This window comes from Myotis yumanensis, unplaced genomic scaffold (assembly GCF_028538775.1).
Source record: "Myotis yumanensis isolate MYYU_CA2020_CCGP unplaced genomic scaffold, mMyoYum1.0.hap1 SCAF_14, whole genome shotgun sequence".
In the NCBI taxonomy this organism is placed as follows: Eukaryota; Metazoa; Chordata; class Mammalia; order Chiroptera; family Vespertilionidae; genus Myotis; species Myotis yumanensis.
Window position 1 is genome coordinate 43,080,822 of NW_027223765.1, and position 13,586 is coordinate 43,094,407.

Here is a 13,586-nt window from a genome sequence, read left to right on the forward strand (position 1 = left end):
GCTAAGAAAAAAATTAGGGTATCATTGGTGACATGAGGGCTGTTTCAATGGAGTTTTGTTATTGTTATTGGAAACTGAACCCCAGTGTGTTAAATACCACAGAGTGGGAGGAGATTGCTGAGTCTTTCAACAATCAGTACAGCACAGGGCAGGAACCCAGGGAACAGACACCACCTGGAGCCCTGGAACCAGGTCTGGGAAGGGCCTGCTGGAGCCGGGATTTAACTCTTTAGTTGCTGGGTTGGGGGAGTCCCAGGGTAAGGACTCTGGTGAGGAGGTGCTCTGGGGTAACCAGAGAAGTACTTGAATAGTTTAACAAGCCAGATAGCTGCACCTGTGCCTCTCAGCTGACTAGCAGCTCTTCACAGAAAGCTGCTTCAACAAACACTGCAAGCTTTCTACATCCCAGAGCATGGAAGGGAGCACTGACTAACCCACACTCATTTCCCTCTCCAGGTGCCTGTGAGCCACGCTAATGCCAGTGCCCGGCTGTGGACCAGGTGGGTCAGAGTCATCTAGGGAGTAAAAGCTAGCGATGATTTGGTCCCACTCCAAAATATTCCATTGCAGGAGAGGAGAGGGTGACACAAAAATCTGTATTTGTCTGTAAGTTCCTCAGGTTGGGAAACACACACACACACACACACACACACACACACACACACAAATTTACTTTTTATACATGTTTTCCCTGCTGTTGGAGTTAAATATATAAACATATATGCACTATCTGAATATGTAAAAAGGAATAGCATGGGACAGAAGCAAACAATGTTTCTTCATTCTGGTCTTAAAAATGCAGTTAAAACAACAGCTAATGGGTATTGATAACTTATGCAAGCACTAGGCTAGAAAAATCTCATTAAGCTTCCCTCGAACCCTATGAATTAAGTACTAATTTTACCCATTTTAGGATCAGGACATCTACAGAAGGGAAATAAGTTGCCCAAGGTTTTCCCTTTGCTGAAATAACTTTCTAGGCCCAAGATGGAGCTGCTCCTGCCCAGGGTGACACACCAGCAAACCGAAACTCCCATCCAGCCCCTGTGAATGCTGCACTGGCCCAGAACCAGGCAGAGTAGCCAGTTACCATCCCAAGGTGCCACTCATCTCCTTGTTCCTTCTCACCCCAAACACGGTGACTATGTGGCCCCAGCCAATAAGGTATTTTCAATTTTTCTTCCTTGTTCTTTATCCTATAAAAGCTTCCTGCCTTTGGTCCCATTTTGCAGTTGTCTAAATGGGAGACTGTCTGCTTTGTGAAACATTAAATAAAAGGTGTTGGTATCACCTAAGTTGTCTTCTTTAACCCTTTTTTAACACCTTTAATAATCTGGAATGGTTCCCTCCACAAAGCCTTGCCTTGAACAGGAGAGAGGAGGCCACACACTGGGACTTTGCCATCTGTCCCCAGGCCAACCTCAGAGAGCCTGGCTCCCGAGAAGGTGCGCACCTACAAGCTGGGGTGTTTGGGTCCTTTCTTCCACCCAGCACCTTTACCCTTAAAGGTCACAGAGAAAGGTGCAAAGAAAATAGTGCAGAGCCTGGGGCGAGAGGAAAGGGAGGAAGAAGTTTCAGAAACTGCTTCCAGGTGACAGCAGCCCTCAGTGTTCACAGCCCACCCTCCCTCAGGCCGGATGGACATCACCGTCCACCTTCATCGGGATACAGTGAGGGTTTGACTTCCCAGAGGTTCCGGGGAAGACTACTTTGCTATTTTAGGGAGTCCTAAAAAGATGGTCACCTGACCACTCTTTCTCTTCCAATGCTCTTTAGGAAAAGGCTGGGTGAGGAAGCTCTCCTTCCTGGCCGTCCAGCAATCTGAACTTGCTCTTCCCACTCCTTTGAACCCACTGCCCCAAAGCCCCCAACAGCCCTGGTTTGGGGCTTCATTCTTCGGATTTCTAAAACATACCACAAGTCCTTCTATGTTCCACCAGTTTGTCTCATGGAAAAAAGCAACAGGCGGCAGAGGAATTCAGGCCACCCCAAGTCACCAGTGCGGCCTGATGGATGTGGAAACTGGACCATGCCTTAGGGATGAGGCATGTGACGGCCGGCACACTGTCATTACTGAGCCTTGAAAGGGGAAGTTCACATGAGGCCTGTGGTAGACTTCTAAACCCTGCTGGCGAGGGCGCATGCCAATGAGGAAATTGCAATCCCTAAATAAACAATAGGCTGGGAACCTGAGCACCAGCAAGGGGAGGGCAGGGGCTGCAGGCCGGAGCAAGGCTGGCCAAGATGGAGCAAACAAAGCAAAGATTTCAAGTTTGCAAGAATGTGATGTCAATTCAGACACCCCAGGCAGGTCCTTTGAGAATCCAAATAGCCAGTCACCGAGCCTCCAGACTTGGAAAAAATGTGAAAGTAGGACACCAAGTCCAATCCTTCATATGCCAAATGAGAACAGTGAGAGCCAGCGGGGACAAGTGACTTGCCAAAAGCCCAACAGCCAGAAAGCTTAGTCCCTGGGCCCACTGGGGGCTGCTATATTTTTTTCCACTGCTTTCCCCTTTCAAAGATGCTTTTAAAGTCTTTCCACAAGCAAACTGTGTGTGTATTCAGAGCTAAGGCTGCCTGAAGTAAGTTTGTGAAATTCCTTCTCTCTGGTGGTCCTTGCTCAAATGTACCACCTCTTTTTTACAGGGAAAACTCAATTTCCAGGCTGAAAGGGAAGGGATGGAGAAGAAAAGGATTCCTTGCGCATCTACTATGTGCCAGGGTTTTCCCATGTCTAACTCCACTTTAATCCCCACCACAGCCCTGTGCAAGCTGGCACTGCATCATGGTCCCATTTCACAGATAGGAAGGCTGGTGCTCAGAGAAGCAGTAAACCAATTCTAATTTTCACGAATAACCTAACCTTCTCCCTTCTGGAGCCTTCTCAGTTCAGCAAAAGAAAACAAGAATAGAAGAAATTGTGCGTCTTAAAGCTTTTTGAAAAATGGTTTTTCTTCTAATCAACTTATTGTTGTTGTTCCTGAATAATAATCCCTAATCATTCCTATATAAATATATCTTCTTTATATATCAAGAATAATAAGTCTCTAACTACTATAAACTTTAGATATACATCTCTTAGTTGGTTATTTCATAGCTCTATTTTTATGTTTTACTTTGTAAGTAATCAAAGTTATTGATCTTTTCCTTTGTAATATCTTTATTTTTACAACTTTATTGATATATAATACGCATACCATAAAATTCACCCTTTTAAAGTATATCATTCAGTGGCCTGTGCAACCATCACCACTGTCTAGTTCCAGAATATTTTCATCACTCAAAACCCCTGTATCCAGTCATTATTTTTCCTCCCCTCTCCCTAGTTTCTAGAAACCACTAATCTACTTTCTATCTCCATGGATATGACAATATTAGACATTTCATACAAATGGAAACGTATAACATGTGGCCTTTTGCAACTGGCTTTTTTCGCTTAACATAATGTTTTTAAGGTCTATCCATGCTGTAGCAAGGATAGGTACCTCATTTCTTTTTATTGTTGAGTAATCCACTGTATGGATATAACATATTTTTATTTTTCATTCAAGATAATGGACATTTGAGTTGTTTTGGCTTTGTGGCTATAATGGAGCATTTGTGTATAGGTTTTTGTTTACAATGCAGTTAAGGTGTACACCTAAGAGTAGAACTGCTGCGTCACATGGTACCTCTATGTTTAACATTTTGAGGAATGGCCAGATAGTTTTCCAAAATGGACTGAACCATTTCACATTCCCACCATCAATATGAGGTTTTCCACATCTTCCCCAACATTTGTTGTATTTCTTACTTTAGCCATCCTAGTAGAGGATAACTTGTATCTAACTGTGGTTTTGATTTGCATTTCCCTAATTATAAATCTTGTTGGACATCTTTTCCTGTTCTTACAGGCCATTTGTATGTCTTTTTTGGAGACATGTCTATTCAGATTATTTGCCCAATTTTAATAGGATTATTTGCCTTTCATTGTTCCTTTATTTTTAAGTGAAGTTTTAAATTAAAGTGTGTATATATATACACATATACATATATATACATACATACATATATATATATATATATATATATATATATATATGCCTAATATGCAAATTGTCCCTGCAGGAGTTCAACCCGGAGACTGATCACTAGCTAGGACATGTGCTGACCGCCAGGGGGCTGCGTGGAGCGAAGGAAGGCACCAGCTGGCAGCCAGCAGCTGAGGAAGGGAGGCCCCAGCCAGTAGCCGGAAGGCCCCGATTGGCCCTGACCGCCGGCCCGGCCTAGGGACTCTACCCATGCACAAATTTCGTGCACCAGGCCTCTAGTATTACATATAAGAAGGCAGCCATGTCACAGATTCCCAGCATGATGAGTTATGACAAAGTGACTACACCTGGGCACATGAAGACCAGATCATGGAACAGAATGTCACTTGTACCAAGAAGCTTCTTTCATGCCCCCTCAACCTCCACATGTGCCTTCTTCCTCCAGAATAACCACTACCCACACATCTAACCACGGATTACTTCTGCCTACTTTTGAAACACATGTAAACAGAATCATGTTGTATATGTTCTTATCTGGTTTCTTTCAACACTGTTTTGAGGGCATTCAATTATGTTATTACATGCTTGGTCCTTCTCATTGCCATATAGCATCTCACTGCATGAATATCCATTATTTATCCACTCAACTGTTAATAGCTATTTCATTTGTTTCAAGATTTTGGTTAGTCTGTATATAATTATGTTGTGTATCTTCTTTTTAAATGAGATCTTGAACAACCATTGTTAGATTTGCTCCTAGATATTTTAGGTCTTTTTTAATACCATCAGAAATAATACTGTTTTCTAAATTTCATTTTGTAATTGTTACTGATATGTAGAAATATGATTCATTTTAAAATACTGACAATCTACCTGGCTAAGTTCATTTATTAATCTAATAGTTTATACATGGATTCATTGAGACTTCTTACACACAAATTATGGTGCCTGTAAATAAAGGTGGTTTTATTTCTTCCTTTCTAATTCTTATACCATGGATATCCAGACTATTGTTCAATAGAAGTGAGAGCAATAGTCATTCTTGTCTTGATCTTATGTCATAAGGAAAGCTTTCAACATTTAATAGTTAAATATGTTTTCTGTAGCTTTCTTGTAGCTACCTCTTATTAGATTAGGAAAATCCCCTTCTGATCTGTTTGCTAAAACTTTTGGGGTTGTTTTTGTGTTTTGGATTTTTTTTTTTTTTTTTTTTTTTTTGGGCATGGATGGATGTTTCACTTACCAAATGCTTTCTCTGCCTTTATTGAGATTTTTTTTTTTAATGTCTGGTAGGAGCTCAAATATGAGATTATATTAATTTTGCTCCTTTATCCCATTAAACAACATTTGATATTTGGTAAATAACGTTAATTGATATACAAAAGGTAGTCCTTGTATTCCTGAAATAAGCACAATTTAGTCATGTGATTTAATTGTCATTGGATTCAGTTCACCAGGATATTTTATATCAGGTTTTAAAGAGATTGCTTATACATCTCCTTTCTTGAAATGGCTTTGTTGGATATTAATATCAAGGTTGTATTGGCCTCATAAATAAGATGGGAAATGCTCCCCTTTTTAAATTCTCTAGAATAGTTTCTGCATGATTGATGTCATTTTTTTTCTTCAGATGTTTAGCAAAATTCACTAAAAAAGTCATCTGGGCCTGCATTATTTTGTTTGATTTTCTTTCTGAATTATGAAGCGTTTTGTTGTTGGTAAGATTTTTAATTCTAGGATCATTTTTAATAAATGTAACTACTCAGATATTCTATTTCTTCACATGCAATTTTAACAAGTTGTTTTAAAAATAATTTTTCTAAAATTTTAACTCTATGATCATAATGTTGTCAATAAAATCCTTTCCTATTTTTAATGTCAATAAGATTGATAGCAATGCCCCCCCTTTCAATCCTGACAATGGTTACTTGTGCCATCTCTGTTTTTTCAATTATAACAAGAATTCGCATTTTTAATCTCTTAAAAGAAGCAGCATTTGGTTTAGGGGTTCTCCTCTAGTATATGTTTGGTTTTTATTTCATGAATTTCACCTTTTATCTTTACTTCTTGTTTTGAATATTGTAATTACAGTTGACATTCAATATTATTTTATAATAGTTTCAGGTGTGCAGCATAGTGGTTGGACATCTATACAATTCATGAAGTTATCCCCCAATAAGTCATTACCCACCTGGCACCACACATAGGTATTACATTAGCATTGCCTATATTCCCTATGCTGTACTTACCTCCTCAGGACTATTTTGTAACTGTCGATTGGTTCTTCTTAATCCCTTCACCTTTTTCACTCAGGCCCCTGAAGCCTCTCTCTCCCCTCTGGCAACCCTGAGTTGGTTTTTTGTATCTATGAGTCTGTTTCTGTTGTCTGTTCATTTATTTTGTTCTTTAGATTACACACATAAGTAACTTCATATGATATTTGTCTTTTTCTGCCCGAATTACTTCACGTACAATAACCCTAGGTCTAGCCATACTGTTGCAAATGGTAAGATTTCATTCTTTTTTGAGTTCAGGTAATATTCCATAGTATATATGTACCTCATCAACAAAACAAAAAGACAACCTACTGGAAGAAAGAAAATATTTACCAAAGATACATCAAATAAGGGGCTAATATCCAAAATTTATAAAGAACTCATATAACATATTATTAAAAAAACAATCCAATTTTAAAATGGGCAGACCTGAATAGACTTCTCCAAAGAAGACTTACAGATAGCCAGCAGGCATATGAAAAGATGCTCAACATCACTAATCATCAGAGAAATGCAAATGAAAACCACAATGAGCCGAAACTGGTTTGGCTCAGTGGATAGAGCAGGGGTCCTCAAACTTTTTAAACAGGGGGCCAGTTCACTGTCCCTCAGACCGTTGGAGGGCCGGACTATAGTTTTAAAAAAAACTATGAACAAATTCCTATGCACACTGCACATATCTTATTTTGAAGTAAAAAAACAAAACGGGAACAAATACAATATTTGTATTTTCATGTGGCCCGTGGGCCATAGTTTGAGAACCCCTGGGATAGAGCGTCGGCCTGCGGACTGAAGGGTCCCGGGTTCGATTCCGGTCAAGGGCATGTACCTTGGTTGTGGGCACATTCCCAGTGGGAGATGTGCAGGAGGCGGCTGATCGATGTTTCTCTCTTATCGATGTTTCTCTCTATCTCTCTCCCTTCCTCTCTGTAAAAACTCAATAAAATATTTAAAAAACCACAATGAGATATCAACTCACACCTGTCAGAATGGCTACCATCAATAAATCAACAAACAGCAAGTGTTGGTGAGGATGTGGAGAAAAGGGCACCCTCGTGCACTGTTGGTGGGAATGTAAATTGGTGCAGCCACTGTGGAAAACAGTATGGAGCTTCCTTACAAAATTAAAAATAGAACAACCCTATCACTCAGGAATTTCACTTCTGGGTATTTATCTGAAGAAATCCAAGACACTAATTCAAAAAGATACATGTAACTCTATGTTCATTGCAGCATTATTTACAACTAGAAGCCCAGTTCATGAAAATCATGCACTCGGGGGGTCCCTCAGCTGGGCCTGTGCCTTCTTGCAGTCCGGGAGCTCTCGGGGGATGTCTGACTGCTGTGGAGGTGGGAGAAGCTCCCGCCACCGCTGCTGCACTCGCCAGCCATGAGCCCAGCTCTGGCTGAGCAGCGCTCCCCCTTGGGAGCACACTGATCACCAGGGGGCAGCTCCTGCATTGAGCATCTGCCCCCTGGTGGTCAATGACCAATCAGTCATTCCGCAGTTTGGTTGATTTGCATATTAGCCTTTTATTATATAGGATAGCCAAGATATGGAAGCAACCTAAGTGCCCATCAATAGACAATTGAATATCTTTATTATTTCTTTTCTCTAACTCTCTTATGGTTTAATTTAATCTTCTGCTGTTTTAAAACTGAAAAAGTCTTCTGTCAACCAAATTGAATGACTTGCTCTTCCCAAGACACTCTTCATACTTTTCAGCCCCTTTGCCTTTGCTCATCTACTTCCCACTATTAATAAACTATCTCTCTCCACTTAATCAAGATCATGTCAATCTTTCAAGGCCTTCAGGTACTACCTCCTCCAAGAAGTAGGCCCTGTCCCTCTCTCATTTGACATCCTCTAGCCCCTGCATCCCATTTTGCCATTTTTAGGTCTCTATTTGGACACTGGTTTATGCATTTCCTTCCAGAAGCACCTTAAAGACTGATCACTCAATTTTTGTCAAAGGCTCCCCATGGTGCTGGGCACAAAATAGATACTCGATAAACACTCCTGTTTGTGACTCAACCTCAGGAGTTGAATTCATACCAACTAAACCTGTTTATTGCAGAAATAATCAACTGGCAACTCATTTAGAATCAAACACATCATAAGGAGCATTTGGGCAAAGAAGAAAATAAGTCTCATTTTTAAAAAATCTTCCTTGCCTCTAAATGACAACTATATATCATACAGAGCTACCATTAAACTTGACATTTTGCTTTTTCTGGCTATCACTTCAAACCCACATTTCCCCCTTATTTAAAAAAAATAGTTAAATAAGAAAAAGTTTTTTTAAGTTGAAAGATGAGAAGATGAAGAAATTTCTCAACGACAAAGAAAAATAAGCTAAAGGATAATTTTTGGTACTGTAAATGGATAGTGCACACCAAAAACACAAGGCTTTCCAAGTTTGAATGAATTATGCTCCACACTATTATAAAGATTTCAGGGCAAGACTTGAAAGTCAGGCGGGGAAAACAGGGCACGTATTGGCTGTAGGGCACATATTTAGAGCCTATTTGGAAAGCTGATAACACATGTATAAAAAGGGTGAATCTTGACTTATGGCACAAAATACAACACTGGACCTTTCCAAAAATACCAAATAGACCTCTCCAATTCTCATGAGCTGCCTCAACCTGTTCATTGATGCAAACCTCAGTTCATAATTTTCAAAGTAAGTGTCAAAAGAAAAAATAGTTGAATGGGTAAAGGACCTAAATAGACACTTCTCCAAAGAGAACATACAGATGGCCAAGAGACATATGAAAAAACCCTCGAAGTCAATGATCATCAGAGAGATGCAGATTAAAATGACAATGAGATATCACCTCACACCTATCAGAATGGCTACCATCAACAAATCAAAAAATGACAAGAGCTGGCGAGGATGTGGAGTAAAGAGAACCCTAGTACACTGCTGGTGGGAATGCAGACTGGTGCAACCATTATGAAAAACAGTATTGAGTTTCCTCAAAAAATTAAATACAGAACTGTCATTTGACCCAGTGATCCCACTTCTAGGAATATACCCTAAGAAACCAAAGCACCAATCAGAAAGAATATATACACCCCTATGTTCATAGCAGCACAATCTACAATAGCTAAGATCTGGAAACAGCCCAAATAGCCATCAGTAGATGAGTGGATAAAAAAAGGTGTGGTATATTTATACCATGGAATACTATGCAGCAGTAAAAAAGAATATCTTACCCTTTGAGACAGCATGGAGGGACCTGGAGAGTATCATGCTAAGTGAAATAAGTCAGTCAGAGAAAGACAAGTACCACATGATCACACGTATATGTGGAATCTAAGTAACAAAATAAACTGATGATGGGAGTGGATCCAGAGACACGGAAGCATAGAACAGAATGCAAAATCTCAGAGGGAAGGCAGGGAGGGTGGGTGGGTGGGTGGAAGATAATCAACCATAAACCTTGTATGCATTATGCATAATCCATGGACACAGACAACAGGGTGCTAAAGGCCTGGTGTAAGGGAGGAGAGGGGGGAGAGGGCAGACTTGAGGGGGTCAATGGGTGGAAAAAGGAGAGCATATGTAATACTTTCAACAATAAAGAATTATAAAAAAAGGAAAAACATGGTTGAATGTATGGGCCATTTTCATTAAAAGCAGACTGGAGGATTAGAGAGTGTGAGAACTTTGGAGGAGAAACCTGTGTTCAAATTTCAACTGCCAACCGACTAGCTATAGAACCTTGGGAAGGTTGCTTATCTCCATTCAACCATGGCTTTCTCATCTGGGAAATGGGGCTAATTATGCCTATGCACGAGTTTTTATATGTCAGGTACCCTGCGCCTGTGTGGCCAGTGGTGTTCGAGCTGCAGGCTGTCACTGGTGGTTGTTATTGTTGTTACTTTTCTTAATAGCCACAAAAGGAGCCAGGCAAAATTTCAATCCTAAAGGCCATGTAATGGCTTGACTAGAAAAACTAGGCTTGACACAAATGTTATATGAACACATCATCCTGGGAGAAGAAATTATTCTGAGTTTTGTTTAGACTCAAACAAGTAACAAGTTCAAAAGACAGATGAAATATACACCTAAACAAACAAAAAATAAATAAAAATACTTCAGCCGTTAGATAGTTTTCCTGATTAGATCCTAAGACTGGAATTAAGTTCACACTGGAAACTGGGATGCATTCAATGGCCTAGGTTTGGATTTGAAATCTCTCCCTTCCTAGCTTGTGTGACCTTGGGGGAGGTTGGCAAGTGGTAGCTCTTGCCTTCTCCATGCTCCAGCACCTTCTGTGCCTGGCAGAACTGAAATGGCTGAATTTGATGAAGCACTAAGATGTCTTTTAGGGGAAACTTAATCCAACTGCAGGTCAGCTCAACCACATGGGGAAGAGTAGGCTCCATGCCTGAGCACCAAGACAAGGCTTGATTTTTAGTTTTGATAACAAAAATCAACCTTACCACTGGAGTTTAGCATCTGACTGCAAGTCACACTTTTTTATCAACAGCAAAACTAGGACAATTCAGTCAAACTCAGTCTTGAATTGCTTACAGCGCAGTTCCCATAGAGAGCATGGAGGGGACAATTTTGCTAAAGAAGAACCATGTATGACACACATGTGCCCTGGTTGGTCATGTGACTGGAAAGCTAAACACCCACAATCCTCACTTCAATTGCCACAGAGACCTTGTCACATGGAGACAATATGCCTCCAGCCTCTTAATCCACTTTAAGAACAAGTTCACCAGATCAAGTGTATTTTCTGCAACTTTCACTAAAACCATGACATCACTAGTATATGTCCCATTTGATAAATTCTGCTGTTGTCAGTGCTAGGATAAAACTTGTTTTACTTGATGAATGAGTGCCATTTAATTCACAAGCAAAGGAGAACCTAGGGAACTCCATGCATTTTCTTTTCAGCCTGCGTTGCTAAGTGTGAGTGAGGTTCTATGATTCTATGCCCTATCTCAGTAATTATTATTCTGGGGTTGATTGGGTTTTCTGCAATTTTTTTAAACACAGCTTTCTTCCTGTTCCTTCCCTCTGTGACTGTTGGAGCTGCTGCAGTCACCTTGTTCAGACAGGCGAAGAGGTTGTCTGAAAATAGAGCTCACATGAAGGAAGCCAAAACAAGAGATGGAATGAGAGAAAATGAGATCTGTCAATATCTCTTGAGCCCCTGGATCAAGCTGTGCTGGAAGCAATACTTCTGCTGTTTTGTGTTGTGGGGTTTTTTTCCATTGATATGGGCCAATAAATTTCCTTTTGGCTTAAGCCATTTTGAATTAGATTTTCATTCATCTAAAAGTTCTGAGTAACAAAGAAAAAAATTTTGAGATTATCTGACAAGTACTGTCATTACTGTAATTCATTTCCCTTTTTTTAAAAAAAAGGAAGGAAGAATAACACTGGATACAGTTTTAGGGATGAACCCAAGAAAGTGAAATTTTTGGACATCATGTTTATTCTATGTCAAAATTACAATAAAAATAGATTAAAAACAATTATTTCAAAAGACTTAGCATTAACAAAAGAAAAAAGAAGGTAAAAAGCCTTTTAGCTGCCCTTTTTATTGACAGTTCTCCATAAGAGCAGAAAAGAGGATCTTAGTAAAAAAAAAAATTTAGACACAAAAGCAAGAAAGAGAAAAGCACTGCAACATCCACAGGAAAATAATTTTTCGGAGAAACACACACAGTGTTCTAACAGTGCAAACCAGGAACATACCTGCCAGACCAAATCGGGACCAAAATTAAAACTTGGAGCTCCCTGCAAGAAGATAAATCACAAATAACTTCAATTCATTCTGCTTCCCTTCATTTTCATTCAGGCGACCCTCCGTAGGCTCAGCTGGCCGGTAATAGATGTGATGGCTACCGATGGCCCTCCCCATGGTGTGCCCCACCGAGAGAGACCTTCACAACTCTACAAGTGCGAGGGGCACAGAGAGAGTCACTACACGTATGAGATTGTGGTTCCAAAGTGCTTGACTTCACAGATTTTCACAGTAAATACCTTTCTAGAGTTGGCGCAAAGTATAAGGGTGGTGAAGATGAGAAGTCAGAAAGTCTCCCTCAGATTCACTAAGTAGCAAGGGATAAGTAGGAATAACTTCTAAGCCCTTACTTCACGCCACCTCCCTGAAACTACTGATCAACGTACTCTTGGAAAGCTCCCTGTAACTCCAGATTTTGCCAAGGCGCTATATATGACACCCATGTTTACCCAAAGGTGTTTAAGTTAAAACACAATAGGGTCTCAAATTCCACCCACCAGGATTAAGGGTCAGATCTATTTGATAGTCAACCCTATAGTTTATAAAGTATTGGTTTCCAATATTCCCTCCAATTTAAAAGGGATGTAATAAAAAAAAATCAGATGAGATCACAGCCTCTATCACAAGCTACACACATGGCTGAGGAAATGACCCTCTACCAGCTGCCTCCATAATTCAATTTATGCATGTTGAGTAAATGCTAATGGGACTCAGACTTCTCCACTGACAAAACAGAAGGCTATACTTTGTAAATAAGCAGGCATCCAAAAGACAACAGAAACACTCCAGGCCCGATTCCCTTGACAAATACATTGACCATCATTGTCCTTAAAATGTGTTCTACAAATCAGGAGCATTGGCATCATCAGAGAAAAACTCCAGACTCAATTTACTGATAATATATGGATATAAATTTGCTCTTAAAAAATCATGTTTTTATGCCTACCCACATAGATAGCCTAAACAAGTGTTTTTATTTATTATTTTTTTGTTTTCTAACAAAACATATGATGTTAAAAACAGTAAGCTAGAATCAAACAGATTTCCTATTTATTAAAGTCACAAATAAGTACTAATTGTCTCTGTAGTGACCTCTACTAGGAAAATGCCCACAGCACTGTAAGAGATGTCATTCCTGGCTTCTCCAAATAGTTTTGGGACAGATTTGTTCTTTTATTTTAAAAAAACACACAATACTTTAGAAATAGATTTTTTATGTACCCTCTTTCCCATTACTAATTGTGCGGATATAGGTGTGGAGGTGGGTAGAAAAGGGACTGAATGACTTTTTGCAGTAAAATAAAATCTTTAAGCCCTAACCAGTTTGGTTTAGTGGATAGAGTGTCGGCCTGTGGACTGAAAGGTCCCAGGTTCAATTCCAGTCAAAGGCATGAACCTAGGTTGCGGGCACATCCCCAGTAGGAGGTGTGCAGGAGGCAGCTGATCTATGTTTCTCATCGATGTTTCTAACTCTCTATCTCTCTTCCTTCCTCTCTGTAAA

General features: G+C 39.9%; 1 protein-coding gene across 5 annotated transcripts in view; it reads right to left on the bottom strand.

Moving 5' to 3' along the window:
* ERC2 (ELKS/RAB6-interacting/CAST family member 2) overlaps window positions 1-13,586 on the bottom strand; it is an 882,521-nt gene that overhangs the window by 603,094 nt on the left and 265,841 nt on the right. The gene's annotated exons all lie outside the window — the stretch shown is intronic.